Raw genomic sequence first — 19,343 nt, 5'->3', positions numbered from 1 at the left:
GAACAACAGAGTAGCTGCAGGTAAGATATTTCCTCTGTCTGCAGAATCTAAAACCAGCGGCCATAATTTAAAACTAAGGGGGATGCCACTGAGGGCCAAGCTGACAAGAAATTAGTTTATTCAGAGTGTTGTGAAACATTGGAATTGTCCAGCACAGAGGGCTGTGGAGGTCAAGATTTGAGTAATTTAAGATTGAGATTATTATATTTCTGATTCTCAGTGGTGTACAAGGTCAGGGAATGGAATGAGTAAAAAATATTGAAATGTTTGATCCTTCATTATTACATGGAGTAGTGAGGCAAACTACTCAGACTGAGTGGCCTACCCCTGTTCCTATGTTCCTGCCTCGGTTCAGGCTGTCAAACCACTCAGTGCTCAGACTATTGGAGTAATCAGAATGAGTGAACTGTGTTTTATTGTAACTTTACCTGGTCATTAATTACTTATCACAGCATCATCAACCGATACAAGTGGCTTAGCACAGAACATTTCCATGTTTCTTGCTCTTCATATTAAACATTTTTAAAATGTACTACTGTCAAATTGAATATTTGAGCACATAATATGATCAGTAACTAATCGTCAATAAATAAAAACTGTCTCTGATTCACCTAAAAGCACAATATTATGGAATTCATTCAAAATTTACTTCTTAAATATAAAATGTGGCTCATATGAAATGTAATTCTAAGGTAAATAGCAAATCTTACAGCGGATTATAATGTTAACTGAGTGCTTTTGAAATTGACTATTCTGTGATTCTTTCAAAAGCTCACTTTTAAGAGCTAGGGTTCAACTCCGGGCATACCATTGCATTATTCAGCTCCAATCCCTGTCCAGTATAAACCAAACATCATGGCAATGTGTCTTCAGAGCCTGGCTATCAGTTTGTATCTGAGGATTGATTTCAGAGAGAACATTAAAGCTGTCTGACCCTTGACAATTTTAACAGCTCTAGTTTACCTGACTGGGCAACCTCTGAAACGGGCTTATCTTGTCTGTGAGCCATGTGTCCCAGGATGAAGAAAATGCCAAATCCAGCAAACACACTCGAAGCACAATTAACAACACAGACAATGATGGTATCTCTGTAGCAGTTATTGTGGAACTTGTTGTAAGACGACAATGCTACTAAAGTGCCCCAACCCACTGAGATAGAAAAGAAAATTTGAGTCGCAGCATCTTTCCAGACCTGGTAAATACAAAATAGAATAGATGTCTGGAGGGAAATGAAACACAAACATGTACAACAGATAAACGACATTAGTGTGAAGATAATGAGAACTCATGTGGTTAATCCATGGTGAACTGAGCAAAGTAGCTCCCTCTGGTCAACAGTAACTCTTCTTAAACAGAACAGTCATCACTACAGTCGATTATTTACAGTTAAATTTCCTCTGGGATATCTGACACAGGTCTTTCTGGTATAATGAACGTTTCATTAACACAAATTACCTGTACCGTGATTGACGATTGGGGACGCTTTTCTAAAGTGCAAAAATTCAAAAAGTATGTTGGCTAGAACACGATTACATCGGCAACACTGTAAGTTGTTCCTTGTATTGCGTGATTCTTGCATAGCGCAGGGTCACACGGAACGTGACTATTGCACTCTCGAAGACGTGACTGTATACTCTTTCACCAGCCATGGTTTTCAGTGACTGACTCACTTGCAGTATTGTACTGACCATAGTTAATTCCATTCTTTTCGTGAAAGTAACAACAAAGAACACCTTTTACCATAAATAATGATCACTTTCATATTGTAATAATATCACAGTAGCTTAATATCAACAGGAACCAGTAAAATTACACTGTAATATCTCGGATTATGTAAACAATGGTTAAATGATTTAAATCAAAATCCAATTCCTGTCAGAAAAATTAAGCAATAAATAGTGTTCACCATTGTCTATTCACAAAGACTGCTGTATCTTTGGACTGAATACAAAATTCCAGCCATCATTATCCCGTATGCATGAGGACACTGTCAGCTTCACAAATGTGGTATTGCCTAGTCTGCCTATTTGCATTCACTGGGCTCCATGATGTTTCTGTCCTTATGCTGTTGACTGAATCACCTCGGAGATTTGTTTCAAGAAACATGACATTGAAATAGCCTTTTAATGACATGCCAAGCATTTACTTACTGCCAGTCACAATTTCTGGCACTTAAACTACCTACTGGAAGAATGGAATCACAGCTTGGAAGTCACCCACTCAAACTTACACTTCCTTTTCTGTCTCAGTCCTTGCATTGTTATATTCCAAGTACGATAATCTGACTGGTTCAAGATATAATCAGTTGCTTTCCAATGTTCACTCCAATGTAGATTTCAGATATAGACAATGTTCTTTCATTTCCATCTCCCACTTCCAGATACTTGCAGCACCAAATATCATTGACATAGAATGGATAAGGACAAGGCTCATCAAGAGTGGCTCTTTCTATTGCCCTGATACAGCAAAATGTGGGTCAGTATTTGCTTTGTAGGTCAATGAGGTATTTCACCTGAAACTCCTGAATCATTTCCAAGATTTCAGAAAGGAGGAGGCATGAAGGAAGAATTCTATTGCATCCCAATCCCTATCATAATTCCTCATCAATTTCGATCCTCTCGTCCATCATAGCTGATGCCCTGACCTTCTTTCCTGTTAATGGCAGGATGATATAGACCTTAAACTGACTCTTTGAATTCATCACAAGCTTTGTTAAAAATTTCCAAGAATTGAATTAAGGACTCAAAAGCAATACATTGATTTTAAATCAATGATGAAAGTGAGGACTGCAGATGCTGCAGATCAGAGCTGAAAATGTGTTGCTGGAAAAGTGCAGCAGGTCAGGCAGCATCCAAGGAGCAGGAGAATCGACGATTCGGGCATGAGCCCTTCTTCAGGAATGTCGATTCTCCTGCTCCTTGGATGCTGCCTGACCTGCTGCGCTTTCCCAGCAACACATTTTCAGTTTAAATCAATGATGACAAGCTAACAAAGTAAATGTGCTGAGGCACGAATCGATTCAACTAAAAATACTAATGAGACTCAATCATTCATATTGCTGTATTTACCTCAGCATCAGCCAGTCTGGAGAAGTCTGACTGGCTTCCGATGTAGAATTCAATTCCTTTAGAAGCTCCCTCCAGGGTAACCCCTCGGATCAGGAGTATGGTCAGAACCACGTAAGGGAATGTCGCAGTGAAATAAACCACCTGAGCATGGAGAGCACCTTGTTAGATTTTCCTGTATTACTGGTACAACAGAAGAAAATAAAACCTTGAAGCAGTACAAGGCCATGTGGCCCCACCATGCAATAAGATTCTGCCTGATCACCCTGACACTTGCCCTCTCCAGAACCTTTGACTCTCTTGTACATCAACAATTTGTCAAACTCTGCCTTGCATATATTCAATGATCTGACCTCTACTGCTTTCGGAGGAAGAGTATTTGAAAGATTAAAAATTCCACTTCATCTCTACCTCATTTGGAGAACCTTATTTTGTAACTGTGCTCCCTGTTCGAGATTCTCTGAGAAGGTCAAGCTTTCTAAGACCATTCGAAATCTTTGAAGATCATTTCTCGGTCTCCTAAATTCCTGTGAGTACAGGCTCAAACTTATATTTTCAAAAGAATTAATGCAAAGACATTCACTGAACTTTCTCCAATACAAATATACCCCCTAACTAAGGAGACCAAAACAGTAGCTGCTGTACCTTTGTAGCAAGTTTTGCCTACTTTTATACATCATTCACCTTGGAATAAAGACAATATTATCCAACCAAATGGCAAATTAAATGGATTCTCATCAATGCATCGAAGGGAACAGATGACAAACTGAAGAGGAATAGTAACATGGAAGATGTACGCAAGGATTGCGTTTTCATCTAGTTCACAGGGTTTGCATGTTGAGACTTTGTTTTGTGATACATTGTTATAATGTGCTTATTTAAACACTGCTAAACCTATAGACATGAGGATCTAAAATTTGAATTTAGGCAACAAAATATGAAGATTTTTATTACAACAAAATGGTTTCTCGATTTAAAAGAATACTATAAAATGGCCTGTGAATCATACTGCTGAACATACTGCTGATTTGCAGAATTAACTTGCAGTTGAAAGATGAGGACAATAGAGTTTTCATAAGATAAACACTGATACATTAATTGACCATTTGAACAAACGTTGAACTAATACATGGCATGACAATTTACGTAAATTAGATATCCTTCTTAAAGGAAATACCATTGGATTAGCCTGTCTTCAATCATATCACCATATTACAATTGATTGGACATTTTTTTGTAGTTAAGAACCCTTTCCCAGAAAATATCATTAGATTAATTCGCTGTAAATCATATGTGATTGGTCTTTCTTGTAATTAAGACTGTACTATTTCTTTAAAAACATGTAAATAATGTGTAATTTTCAAATGTAATTGCGCAACTTTTCCCCAGAACACAGAAGCTTCAATCTCTGTGTTGCTGGATAGAATTGCATCAAGGTACCTTAACTGAATCAACTAATGACCCTTGTTTTTTGAATAAACCGCATTTGTCGATTCCTTTGACCGATCTCGAACCCTTCTTAAGGGGACACAGGTCTTCAGACATAATAACAGAAATTACACAATGAAAAGAATCAGTTAAAGGTAATTCTTACCCAAGACGCTCACCTCCTCACTGGGTAGGTACATAAAAGACACAGCAAGTTGTTCCTGACGTCAAGTTGGACCTTATGAGATTTCTCACCTGATTCTGCATTAAATCTCACCTTAGCACAGGCTGCTCATGTCACTAACAGATTCCACCCACAGTAACTGCTACACAGCTGTTACAACATATTCCTTCAACATTAATAACTACTAAAGGCACATTACACTGGAATGTCACATGTTGTGATTCTTCTAACAGCCTTAAAATTACATTTGCTCTTTGGTTTGGAACCTATCCAACAATACAACGGGGATGAAGGTCAGAGCTTTGTTAGTTAACCTCTGTTGTCCTCCAACCTATCACAGAATCTTCCTTTTACTCACCGAACCATATTCCCCATGTCCATTGTCTTAAGAAACCTCTTAAACTGCTATTTATTTCTCTCTGTCAGATGAAAGTCCATGGAAGTGAAAGATTAGATCGGTTTGTCTTGACAGGTGCTTCATAAGCTGTTGAGCATTCCCAGCATTTTATTGTTTTCACCTAATGATTGTTCCTCAGGTCTCAGTCCCATTCTCATGTCCAGACAAATCTCATTTCACTCAAATAAAACCCTGATCCTATCCTTTCCCATCACCGCCACCACACCCCCCTCCCCCACTCCCCCCCCCAACCCCCAAACCTTCCTCAGCCTTCCACAGCAATTGGAAATTCACCCAGAATTCCAGTGTCAGTGAGTGAACCCTTAGAATGAGGGACACATTGCAGGGGTTTGGGGAAGTTGCTGTTCTTTCCCTCATGAGAACGTTCTTCAGATCTCCCTCAGGCCTGAAGTGTTGATGAATTATGAATCTCTCATTTTCCATAGAGACACTGTTAACATCACCTGGGAGATAAACCAGACACTTCACAAATTATTTATCGTTTCTAGCTTTACTGTTACTTTGTCACGAGTTTTAACTCTATTTATCACCAATCATTTACCTTTCCTGAAGATTTGATTCCTTTTGATAATGCTGTCCCAACTATTAGCCAGGCAAGAAGCAGACAGAAGGCTAAATACCAGATTACCTCCCCAGTCTCATCCATTGAACTGGAACGGCATAAAACTGCTTTACTACAGAAAATAAGAACAAAAACATGTAGTAAGTTAGGACACTCTTCATTACACACAGATGTTTTTAGACATAGTGCATCAATGTATTTAACAAACAGAGTTGTGTAATATCTAAATTAATTTTTGATTTATAGAAGCTTTGATTCTTGCACTCAGAAATAAATGTGAAGTTTGATATTCTGTATGACATTTTTTTCCTCGTGTGTATTGATATTTTTCAATGTAAAGCTTTGTTCAAACAAGTTGATGAGATTCCCTGCAGAGCTGATTTGATGTGAAAGAGTTTCTGACAATGTTTCACTGACTGCTTCACAATGCACTGTGAAACCTATCTGGTTTAGTCACTATGTCTTCCAATGAATTCAGCTCCTTCATCTTCCTACACATGGTATCTACCTCCAGACAGTTAATCTAAATCCAATCCCAGGACTGTGTGTTAAAGTAATAACTTATTACAATTAAAAGCAGAGAAATGAACATCAGTCACACATGATTCTAACCATTTCATGTTTAAGAATTCTGGTCATGAATATTATCCTTGAAGAGCAAGAAAACAAAGAAAAGGGTTTTGCTTCATAAATATTGTCAAAGTTACAATGCTTAGAAACCAGAGGAATATTAAATAGTAAAAGTTTCCTTTCCATGATGCCATTTTGTAACAAGTGTGCAATGTAAATAATACCTCAATCAAAATGAAACAGCTTCTCTCTCATTAAACACATATAAACAAACTAACCAACCCAAGAGGAGTTACTGGCCCAACTGTGTAGGTTAGTGGTGCAGCTATCTGCAGCAAGGTACTTACTCCCAGTATTGCTCACTCGGGCCCTGGTGAGGATTGGAGATTTCTGATCCATTTGGACAAGATCCATTGTTTTCCTGCAGCTGTGTTATATTAACGATTTCAAAATATCCATCACTCAGAGTGAGATTGCAGAGAGTCTCTGGAAAATATGTTTCAGTATTATACATCAATTTTGCATCCCATTTCAATATAACCAGGGTCACTGTTTCACTCTGACTGAATTAGTTAATCCTTTTGATTACATGGGTAAGGTTATGCATAGATCAGAACACAGAGGTACAGTCCGTGCACTCACTCTCAGCACAGTCCTGCTCTGGTGCTCAATCTGCTTAATCTCTTGTTGGATAAAAGTCTGCATAAAAGTAATTAGAAAACCAAATTAAAATGGTACTGTATCTAAAAAGTTACTTCAAAAGTATTCACTAGTAGTTATTGGAGAAGACTTTAAGGATTATAATGGGCTGGATTATCCAGGGAAGGAGAGTCTCACATACCTTGCTACACCACTCCTTGTTTTACAAAATAAATGAATGGAGCTCCACAGTTCTGAGCGGTAGATTCAACTCAGGGCTCTCTCAGAAATGGGGAGCCACATTTTCAATCTGACAGTGCTTTCACAGCACAGAGCCTGCCAGGGGAAAGCAAAACCCCTTTTCACAACTGCTGTCTTCTCACATTTTAAAGTTCCTGACAGCTGCTGTCAAACAGGAAGTTCATAACATAAATGTGTGTTAGGGTGCAGGGAAGGGAAGGTGCTAAACTGATAGGAAAAGGGTGCCAGCTAAATAGGGTGCATGTAGGTAGGGTGCAGATATGCAAATCGAGAGCTATGTAAAATTCCATGTGGATAGGAGCAGGGTGACAGGTTGCCAGGTGGATAAGGTGCCAGCTGAGGAGGTGTAGGGTGCCAAGTGGGTACGATGCCATGGTGCAGGATACCAATGGAGTTTGCTAAATAGTCCAGTGTTGAGGGTAACTTGAGGATGATAGGAGAATTTTTTGGGGGAAGGGAGCAGTCTTCTTGGTCGGTTCCAGTAGCAACAACATTGGTGGAGGGGGATGGAGTCCAATGGTAACAGTGAATGGGAGGGTGGGGTCAAGTTTCATATCGGCAGAGAACTGGGGGTGATATCACATTTCCAGAGGAAGTTGGGGGCAGGGTGTCACAGCTGTGAAGCCATGTGCAGGGTTTTCAGAGCAGATTGTTAATTATTGATTGTACTGAAGCTTTCTTAGTGAGGTGGAGGATTTTCATAAAGAAGATCTCCTTCTCTAGCTGTGGTTACACACAAAAAGAATGCATTTATATTTTGTTTATGATGCATTTAATTTTAAAAGCCTTTGAGCTGATTGGTGACTGAAGCAGGATGCTGTTAAATAAGATAAGAGCACATGGCATTTGGGGCATAGTACTGGCATGGATAGAGGATTGGCTGTCTGGCAGAAGATACAGAGTGGTGATAAAGGGGCTTTTTTGGGTATTGCAGACGGTGACGAGTGGAGTTCTGCAGGTATCAGTGTTGGGACCTTCACATTATACATTAACAATCTGGATGAAGGAGCTAAGGGCATTGTTGCTAAGTTTGCAGATGAGACAAGCTAAGTGAAGGGACAGGTAGTGGTGAGGAAGTGAGGAGGTTATAGAAGGCTTACAGAGATTAAGAGAGTGGGCAAAGAAGTGGCAGATGGAATACAATGTGGAAAAGTGTGAGGAAGTGCACTTTGGTCGGAAGAATAGAAGCATAGACTATTTTCTAAATGGGGAAAGGCTTCAGAAATCTGAAGTACACATGGTCTTGAGAGTCTTGGTTCAGGATTCCCTTAAGGTTAACATGCAAGTTTCATTGGCAGTTATGAAGGCAAATGCAACTCACTTCAAGAGAGCTAGAACTCAAGAACAGGGATGTACTGTAGAGTCTGTGTAAAGCTTTGGTCTGGCCTCATTTGGAATATTGTGAGCTGTTTTGTGCCCTGTATCTAAGGAAGGATGTGCTGGCATTGGAAGAGATTCAGAGGAGGTTTACAAGAATGATCCTGGGGATGAAGGGCTTATCACATGATGAGCAGTTGAGGACTCTGTGTCTTTCCTTGAGGGTGTATCTCAGTGAAATTTTAAAAATACTGACAGGCCTGGATAGAGTAGATGTGGAGAAGTTGTTTCCATGCATAGGAGAGGCCAGGATCCTAGGGCACAGTCTCAGAGTGGAGGGATAACCCTTTTGAACTGAGGTGAGGAGAAATTTCTTCAGCCAGAGAGTGATGAATCTATGGAACTCATTGCTACAGAGGGCTGTGGAGGCCAAGTCATTGGGTGAATTTAAGGCAGAGATAAAATAGTTCTTAATTGGTAAGGTGATCAAGCATTACAGGGAGAAGGCAGAAGAATGAGTTTGAGAAACATATCAGTGATGATCGAATAGTGGAGCATACCTGATGGGACAATTGGCTTAATTCTGCTCCTATATCTTATGGTCTTATGATCTTACGGACATCCATAATTACTCTGAGCCCAGATGAACCACATTGTTGAATGTACTCTTATCAATTCACTTTCAGAAACTAGCAATGTAAAAATGAAATTTCAAATAACATAAATCTCAAGGATAAGATGAAACAACTGTTTTCAAAAATTACATTGTAATTTTAGCTCAAAAATAACTTCTTCATATCTGAATTATTTTTGGCAAGATGTAACATTCCAAATTCTGAAGTAGAAGATGTGGAAATTGATCGCGACTTGAATGAGTCCTAGCCTATGGAGATAAGGACTTCCATCACTGAATTCTGTGGGTGTATAATGGAAAATCCATGTCTTCTGGGTGTTGATAGATGTCCCTAACTGTATGGTATTAGACAGACAATGATTCTATTCTTTATAAATTAAAAACTAAAAAGATGACTTCGTCACGGATTTTGAAATACTAAATGGAACAAATAACATCAAGAGTCATCGAGTCAGAGAGATGTACAGTACAGGAACAGACCTTTCAGTCCAACTTGTCCATGCTAAAAAACATATCCGAAATTAATCTAGTCCGATTTGCCAACATTTGGCCCGTATCCATCTCAACCCTTCACATTCATATACACATCCAGCTAACTTTTAAATGTTTTAATTGTACCAGCTTCCATCACTTCGTCTGAGGCAGAGAAAAACTGAGTTCTATTCTTCTGGAATATTGGATAATGGAAATGTCCTAAAATTTCGAGAGTTTTTTTTTGGAATAAAGATATGAAGCTCTTCAATGCAAAAATACAGGACTGTGGATGATCCCTGACTGCATTGTACACTCTGGGACTGTCGGTGATCCCTGACAATATTGTACAGACTGGGACTGTGGGTGTATCCCTGACTGTATTGTACAGACTGGGACTGTGGGTGATCCCTGACTGTATTGTACACTCTGGCACTGTGGATGATCCCTGACAGTATTGTACACTCTGGGACTGTGAGTGATCCCTGATTGTATTGTACAGACTGGGACTGTGGGTGATCCCTGACTGTATTGTCCAGGCTGGTATTGTGGGTGATTCTTGGCCGTATTGTACAGACTGGGACTATGGGTGATCCCTGAGTATATTGTACAGACTGGGACTGTGGGTGATCCCTGACTGTATTGTACAGGCTGCGACTGTGGGTGTATCCCTGACTGTATTATACAGGCTGGGACTGTGGGTGATCCCTGACTGTATTATATAGGCTGGGACTGTGGGTGATCCCTGACTGTATTGTACAGGCTGCGACTGTGGGTGTATCCCTGACTGTATTGTACAGACTGGGACTGTGGGTGATCCCTGACTGTATTATACAGGCTGGGACTGTGAGTGATCCCTGACTGTATTGTACAGACTGGCACTGTGGATGATCCCGGACTGTATCGTACAGACTGGCAGTGTGGATGATCCCTGACATTATTGTACACTCTGGGACTGTGGGTGATTCCTGATTGTATTGTACAGACTAGGACTGTGAGTGATCCCTGACTGTATTGTACAGACTGGCACTGTGGATGATCCCTGACAGTATTGTACACTCTGGGACTGTGAGTGATCCCTGACTGTATTGTACAGACTGGCACTGTGGATGATCCCTGACAGTATTGTACACTCTGGGACGGTGGGTGATTCCTGACTGTATTGTACAGACTGGGACTGTGAGTGATCCCTGACTGTATTGTACAGACTGGGACTGTAGGTGATCCCTGACTGTATTGTACAGACTAGGACTGTGGGTGTATCCCTGACTGTATTGTACAGACTGGGATTGTGGATGATCTCTGACTGTATTGTACAAGCTGGGACTGTAGGTGTATCCCTGACAGTATTGTACAGACTGGGACTGTAGGTGTATCCCTGACTGTATTGTATAGACTAGGACTGTGGGTGATCCCTGACTGTATTGTACAGACTGGGACTGTGGGTGATCCCTGACTGTATTGTACAGACTGGGACTGTGGGTGATCCCTGACTGTATTGTACAGACTGGCACTGTGGATGATCCCTGACAGTATTGTACAGACTGGGACTGTGGGTGATCCCTGACTGTATTGTACAGACTGGGACTGTGGGTGATGTATCACCATATTGTGCAGACTGTAGTTGATGTCCAGGATCACCCACAGCCCCAGTCTGTACAGTATGGTCAGGGGAACACCCACAATCCCAGTTTATTTAAAAGTAGATTTTCTTTCAAAGCTGAAGTATTTTGTCCTCTGTTTCAGAAATTTCAACTTGACTCACATCAAGATTTCACATTAAGTTTTGTCAATTCACACAACATGAACCTTTGATAGTGACATGAGACATCCTGAGTTAAATAGTGTTATTGCGGAAGATGAGATGAAATTAAAGAGATGAGACATTTAAATAATTGCAACAAAAACTCTGTGTGTCTTAGAGTCAGACTGTGTAAGAAATATATGTGAGATGATCGATATTTGGAAAAACTCAGAGAAAGAGAATAAGTTAAGAAAATGATAGCTGCAAAAAACACAGTAATAGACAGAGAAGGGAGTCAGTGTGAGACACAATACAGGGATGGAGAGAGATACAAACAATGAACGCAGTCAGAAAGAACTCAACACAGACTTATTGACAAGGTGAAAGTAAACGTGAGACATGTGAAAGACTGTTAAATTCTGATGTTTCACTATTTATTTCTGACTGACTGTCCTGCTATTCCAGTGACTCAGTGCCATGATTCCTGCTGCTGCTTTCTATCCGAGTCTTTCTGCTGTATGGCCACAATGAGGATGGTCACTGAAACTATTGTTCATCTCTCTCCCTCACTCAGACTGACAGAATGAACAATGAACAGTCAGTGTGTACACTTTCCCCAGTAGAAGCTAACACTGTACCTTTGGGGGTCCTGCTGCATGTTTCATCTGCTCCCCACCAACTGAAGCAGTCTGCCCATGGTAGGGGTGATTGGAAGGAAGCAAACAGGTAGTATAGACTGTAGCCAACGATGCAGTTGTACGAAATGTTGGACATTGTAATCAGAAGCATCATAGCAATCCCCACACCTGAAAACAGAAGAAAGAACAGGGGAGTCTGGTTTGTGAATTATTGATTTAAAATAATGTATTTGACATGCATTTGGCTGGTCATTCAACCAAATTGGATTTTCTTTCAGTGAGCACAGGACAGAACAGGGAGACTGCCATGGCTGACCACACCTTTGGGGAAATATCAGTTTTGTTTAATCGATTATGTTGGCTGCTTCAACATTCAGTGTCCAACAGTAAAGATTTCAAAGGCTTTTTGTATTAAACAGGAAATGTTAATTATGTTACAATTCTTTGTCTAGATTACAAGAATGATGCTCCTTGTCTTCACCTTTATATGCCCTCTCACTAATTCTTTAGGACACCATTATCATTGTGAGTGGTGATAATCACACATGCCCAGTCTTAGGCCATAAGGTCATAAGATATAGGAGCAGAATTAGGCCATTCATCCCACTGAGTCTGCTCTGCCATTCAGTCATGGCTGATATATTTTTGAACCTCATTCTCTTGAGTTCTCCCCATAACTCTTGCACCCCTTACCACCAAGAACCTATCTATCTCTGTCTTGAGTCTACTCAATGACTTGGCCTTCACAACCTGCTGCATCAATGAGTTCCACAGAGTCACCACCCTCTGGCTGTGGACATTCCTCTTTATCTCAGTTCTGATGAGTTGTCCCTTCAGCTTGAGGTTGTTCCCTCATGTCCCAGTCTCTCCTACTAGTGGAAACATCTTCTCCAGGTTTACTCTATTCAGACCATTCATTATTCTGTAAATTTCATTATTCTGTAAATGTCATTATTCTGTAAATCCTCCTCGGCTCCTTTGAGCCCTTAACTGTTCCTCATTTGACAATCCCTTCATCCCTGGGATCATTCTTGTAAACCTACTCTGGACCACTCCAAGGCCAGAACATCCTCTCTGAGACATGGGGTCCAAACATTTTCATATATTTCAAATGCCGTCTGACCAGAGCCTTATAGAACCTCAGTAGCACATCTCTGCTCTTATATCCTAACCCTCTTGAAATGAATGTTAACGCTGTATTTGCCTTCCTACCTGCCAACTGAACCTGCATGTTAACTTTAAGGGAATCCTAAACTCCTACCTTTTATGTTTCGGTTTTCCAAAGCCTTTCCCCAATTTGAAAATAGTCTTTGTTTCTATTCTTCTTACCAAATTGCATAACTCTCACAATTTCCCATCCTGTATTCCATCTGCCATTTCTTTGCCCACTCTCCTCACTACTGTAAGTACTTCTGCAGCCTTCCCACTTCCTCAGCCCTTCCTGTCCCTCTACCAATCTTTGCAACAACTGCAAACGTAGCAACGATGCCCCCAGTCCCTTTGTCCAGATTGTTAATGTATAATGTTGTGGTCCCAACAGTCCTTGTGGAACTGGTGGATTTATCACTAATCTCTGCCCTCTGACAGTCAGCCAATCCTCTATCCATGTCTGGATGGGTTACTGTTTGGAGAGTCAGTGTAGACTTGTTGGGCCAAAGGGCCTATATGCATACTAATCTAACCATGTCAGGACCTTGCCCCTAACACCACCGGCTCTTATCCCATTTAGCAGCTTCATACATGGCTCCTGATTTTAGGCCTTCTGGAAATTCAAATAGATCACATCCATTGGTTCTCCTTCACCTAACCTGCTCATTACCACCTTAAAGAATTCTAACAAACTTGTCAGACATGACCTACCCTCGATGAAGCTGTGCTAACTCAGCCCTACTTTACCATGCACTTCCAAACCCTCCACAATCTCATCCTTAATAATGGACTGTAAAATCTTATAAATGATCAAGGTCAGACTAACCGGCTTATAGTTTCCTCCCTTCTGCCTCCATACGTTCCCAAACAGGGATGTTACATTAACCATTTTCCAGTTGTCTGGCAACTTCCTTGACTCCAGTGATTCCTGAATGTTCACCAACAATGCCTGTACAATCTCCTCAGCTATCACCTTCAGGATTCTGGGGTGTAGTCCATCTGACCCAGCTGAATTACTCATCTACAGACCTTGCAGCTTCCCCAGCACCTTCCCCACAGGAATGGCCCCTACACTCACCTCTGCCTCCTGACTCTTGACATCCTGGCACACTAATGGTGCCTCCACCAGTGAAGACTGATGCAAAGTCCCTATTCACTTTCTTCACCATTTCTTTGTTCCCCATTACTACTTCCCCAGCCTCATTTTCTAATGGTCCAATGTCCACTCTCACCTCTTTCTGACCTTTTATGCATCTAAAGCAACTCTTGCAATCTTCTTTTATATTACAATCTGCTTATCGTCAGATTTCATCTTCTTCCCCCTTATTGCTTTTGTAAGTATCCTCTGCTAGTTTTTAACTGCCTCCAAATTTCCAGACTTCCCACTAATTTTCACCACATTGGATGCTTTTCCTTTTGATTTGATGCTATTCCTGACTTCCCTTGTCTGCCGTGGTTGCCTCATCCTCCCTTTACTATGTTTCTTCTTCCTTGGGATGAATTTCTGTTTTGCCCCTCAAACTACCTCCAGAAACTCCTGCTATTGCTGCTCTACCGTCCTCCCTGTTATGGTCCCCTTCCAATCAACTCAGGTCAGCCCCTCCCTCATGGCTTTCTGGTTGCATTGACTCAATTGTAAAGATCTTACACCAGATTCCTGCTCTTCCATTTCAAACTGAAGGGTGAATTTTATCATATTATGGCCACTGCCCCCGATGGATCATTCACCTTAAGCTCCTTAATCGAGTTTACCTCATTACACAGCACCAAATCCAGAATTGCCTGTCCCCTGGAGGGCTCTATCACAAGTTGCTCCAACAAATCACCTCGTAGACATTCTGCAAATCCCTTTTTTATTGGATCCCCTACCAACCTGATTTTCCTCGTCCAGTTGTATATTGAAGACTCCCATGGTTACTGCAATTGTGCATCATTTTTTACATGCCTTTTCTACCTCCTGATTTATTTTCTGACCCATATCCTGACTGCTGCTGGGAGGCCTGGACATAACTCTCGTCAGGGTCATTTTTGCTCTGCAAACCCTCAATTTTCCAAGATGGCGACAGTGTAGCAGGGCTGCATGCAGACTCTTATCTAGAGCTCATCCACTTCCATCTACGTTTTAAAAATCTTTTAATTTCTGCTCTCTCTTGATTTTTTTTCTTTTCATTTCTCGTTTCTTTGGTGGGTTGGTCAGAGGCAACAAGAGCAGGCTTTACACGGAGTGGTGACAGCCTTCCGGTAATTGGAGGTGGCAGTGATGGTAGCAAGGACATTCCCCTGCTCCTCCAGCAATCGGAGACGGAGGTGATGGACTCTTTAAGGTGCCAGTGCTGGCATATTGGAGGACGATGGCTGGAGTGGGAATCTTGGCACACCAGCAGACTGGCCTGTCAGTGGAATGAGGCACTCCGGCTCGCAGTAGGCCCAGAGCGGGGACACCTGGTGTCACCAAGGCATCGGCGGAGCAGGAGACTCCTGGCTGGAATCACGGGAGGCCCGGAGTGGGAACTCTTGGTTGTGGGGCCCAACAGTCTACCCAGTATTGGAGGCAGCATTGAGATGGGCCCAGCAGTGATGAGATGGCGCCTGAAGAATGGTGACTCCTATAACAGCGGGTCCAGTGCAGACAGCTGCAAGTCAGTGGAGATGGGCGAGTGACACAGTTGTGGCATCTCTCTCCAGTCTCTCTTTGCAAAGGCATATTCCAGCAGGAGATGTGAGACAGTCACAAACTCCCCCTCCTTAAACCGATTTGTAGGCAACATGCAGTGGCGCAGACAATCCAAGCGTACGAGAAGAATCTCACAGGTACTGCCCTTCTCACCATGAGCCAAGTGATGTCATGGTGCTTGTTGGAAAATTCTGGCGATGAGGCATTCTGCGAAATGACTTTGACAGTCTGCTGACTAACCTGTCCTTTTCCAACAGGGTCTTGAGGATGCTACATACTGACCTCTTCCTAATAGACCTGTGGTGAAAAGTGTTTTGAAATTCTTCACAAAGGACAGACGATATGGAACAGTTAAATTCCTTGGAGCAGTCTGCAGCAACAAGACCAGTCCCATCCTTCACAACACCAGGGACAAGTAGAACCTCAGTACATAGTCAGATTTAGTGTTTGTGTACTGAGGAGCTACACACAGCTTGATGCAGCCACACACAAAGAAGGACAGGTCATACACAAGAGAAGCCAACACTTGTCACAGATGTGGTCACATTGAACCTCATATCATCCGTCATCATTTCCGCCACCTCCAAACGGACCCCACCACCAGGGATATATTTCCCTCCCCTCCCCTATCAGCGTTCCGAAAAGACCACTCCCTCCGTGACTCCCTCGTCAGGTCCACACCCCCCACCAACCCAACCTCCACTCCCAGTACTTTCCCCTGCAACTGCAAGAAATGCAAAACTTGCACCTACACCTCCCCCCTTACTTCCCTTCAAGGCCCCAAGGGATCCTTCCATATCTGCCACAAATTCACCTGCACCTCCACACACATAATTTGCTGCATCCGCTGCACCCGATGTGGCCTCTCAGGGATGAACTCAGACTTCTCCAGTTTCCTCATTTCCCCTCCCCCACCTTGTCTCAGTCCCAACCCTCGAACTCAGCACCACCTTCCTAACCTGCAATCTTCTTCCTGACCTCTCCGCCCCAACCCCCACTCCAACCTATCACCCTCACCTTAACCTCCTTCCATCTATCGCACTTCCAACACCCCTCCCCCAAGTCCCTCCTCCCTACCTTTTATCTTAGCCTGCTTGGCACACTCTTCTCATTCCTGAAGAAGGGCTCATGCCCGAAACGTCGATTCTCCTGCTCCTTGGATGCAGCCTGACCTGCTGCGCTTTTCCAGCAACACATTTTCAGCTCCTCAGTAGGGTCCATCAACTCCAATTTCATGCAGTTACAAGATATTGTCTAGCCCTACATCTCGATTTTATTTAAAAAGTTCTTAATTTTTTTTTTCAAAAAATTCCAACTGATCTTTTAATTTGTAACCTTAAATATTTCCCTTATTTACCTTCAACCTGAAAGTAGCCAATAATAGTCATGTTAGTAGCTATTATCAATCAATGAACTTATGCCTTACCAGTGATGTCACTCTGCTGTGTTAGGTCCCGAATCCTGGGTTTCAATTCATCATTTTTATAAAAAAAACCTGACAAACTATGAGCCAAAAACCAATAGACAGCATGTACCACATCTAATAATGTGTATGGCAGATCAGAGTGCAACATTACTTCACAAGCTTGGCTTTAACCTTTGTCAGATAAGGGAGGTTTATTATTATTTATTAAATCAACACTATTACTTTTCCGAATTTGCTGTGACTGTATCGATAAAATAAACATTCACCTTGTAATATAGGCACAGCCCTCCACACTGCAACAGGCCCAAGGCCGGCAAACTGACCAAAGGAACACTCCAAGAAAAACAATGGTATCCCAACAAGGGCCAGCATGACAGAATAGGGAATAAGGAATGCACCTGGAAAATAGCGGAAAGGATTTCAATTTTCAAGTGAAACTCCATGCTTACACTGTGTGGGGTGGATTAAAATTTACCCTGAAATCTCTACGAATGTCCAAATTCCCGTTTTGTGAATTTCACTCTCTAACACAATCAGATATCTTTTCAGGTCACTTTACACAGTCATGTTGTGACATTTCTTATACATTTGCGCTTGGTTTCCATCAATCCAATGGTGTGGGTTGTGAAGAGCCCTGATTTGAGCAGTTTTGATGATAATGTACAAACCTGAACACAGGGCCTGTCTGAAGAGCCTGCTCTTCTGAGGATTTCACACATTGTGCAGTAAATATATCTGAGGTGGATGGCTCATGCATTCCAAACAATATCAACTGAAAATACATTGCAAATTAATAAATGAACCATTTACTTTGGTTTATAAATAGCATATATTTGATGCATCACATTGCTAATTTTAAACTATTACCTTGACATATCTCTCTCTTCCTAAGAAAATAGTAGTCAAACTTGTTAGCTGTGGGATTGAATTTACCTGTTCACATTGAAATTGTTTAACTCTGCATTATTTACTATATCATTTTTAGTGCAATAAACATTTGTTATTTACTGAACTACAATTTTCAGGATAAGTCAACAAATCGATCCATTTAGTTCTGCCTTTCTTACTCTCCGATATTTTTAATTTCTCTACCGTACCTCCTCCGTTTTTGTAAGCCAGGTAAGGAAATCTCCAAACATTCCCAAAACCCACTGCATTACCAATCATTGAGAGCAGGTAATCAGTCTTTGAAGACCAGTTACCCCGTTCCACATTCTCATCACCCACAGCACCATGTTCATTGGCGGTATCCTGGGATAAAGAATTGAAATGGCAAGCTCAGACATTAATCTTTCTCAGACTAGATCTCAAGTGAAATGTATAGTCAGCACTCCCACAACTATCGGAAAATGGTGCAGTTCTCTATTTAGCAGCAATGTCTGTCAGGTTAGAAACAGCCAGATGTCCACAGAGAGTCTACAATTCACAACGACCAAAATCTACAAATCAACAGTATCTCAAATTGTCTTACATGGATTTTTACTGTTTTGTTTTGTTGAAATACTCACCGCATCCTGTGGAGGGTTTGGCCGATTATCATTCAGTAAGAACCGAAATAAATGCCTTCGGTCCATTTTCAGACATCAATGAACTATTCTTCCACTTGCACAAGAATTGGAAGTAAAATGAGGACACTCCTTTTGGCCAAAAGTCCTTCAACTTCTCATGAATGGATTATTCTTGTTGAGTCAGAAGTCAGCCTCTTACTGTGTTTCATAACAGGTGTAACTCTACTTAGCTAATCATTCAATTTCCACACTAAACATTTCTATTGAGTTAAATGATTTGTTTTCAGAACAGTTACGATCAAAGGGCATTCATTCCCTGTCCTCAGGGTTTGGGCAAAGCGCTGGTTTTAAAAGGAATAGCTTCCAAGTGAATCCAAACCAAGTTGAACTTCAGCCAAAGAAAAGCTATCTAAGATTTCTTCTAAAAATGAACGGGTCTTCTCCCATATTAGAAATATAATTGTCATCCCCTGCTACCCGAGTTCATTTTACGTAATGAAATTTTAATTAGTTTTGAATGTGTGGCTGCAGTTTTGTAATCCCTATATAAGATGAAATGTACATGGATTTGGGAAAAACATGATTGCTTGTCCATTGATCTGGCAGTCTCACCTCTAACCAAATGTTTAAAGTTAGAAGATTATAAGAGAGAAGT

General features: G+C 41.4%; 1 pseudogene; it reads right to left on the bottom strand.

Annotated features, from left to right (window-relative positions):
* Nucleotides 1–18,754, bottom strand: part of LOC132819993 (sodium- and chloride-dependent neutral and basic amino acid transporter B(0+)-like) — a 51,475-nt pseudogene extending 32,721 nt beyond the window's left edge.
* Between the last annotated feature and the right edge of the window lie 589 nt (nucleotides 18,755–19,343).

Source organism: Hemiscyllium ocellatum, chromosome 11 (genome assembly GCF_020745735.1).
Source record: "Hemiscyllium ocellatum isolate sHemOce1 chromosome 11, sHemOce1.pat.X.cur, whole genome shotgun sequence".
In the NCBI taxonomy this organism is placed as follows: Eukaryota; Metazoa; Chordata; class Chondrichthyes; order Orectolobiformes; family Hemiscylliidae; genus Hemiscyllium; species Hemiscyllium ocellatum.
Note: the sequence above shows the minus strand (reverse complement) of the source record. Positions and strands in the feature narration are given on the sequence as shown.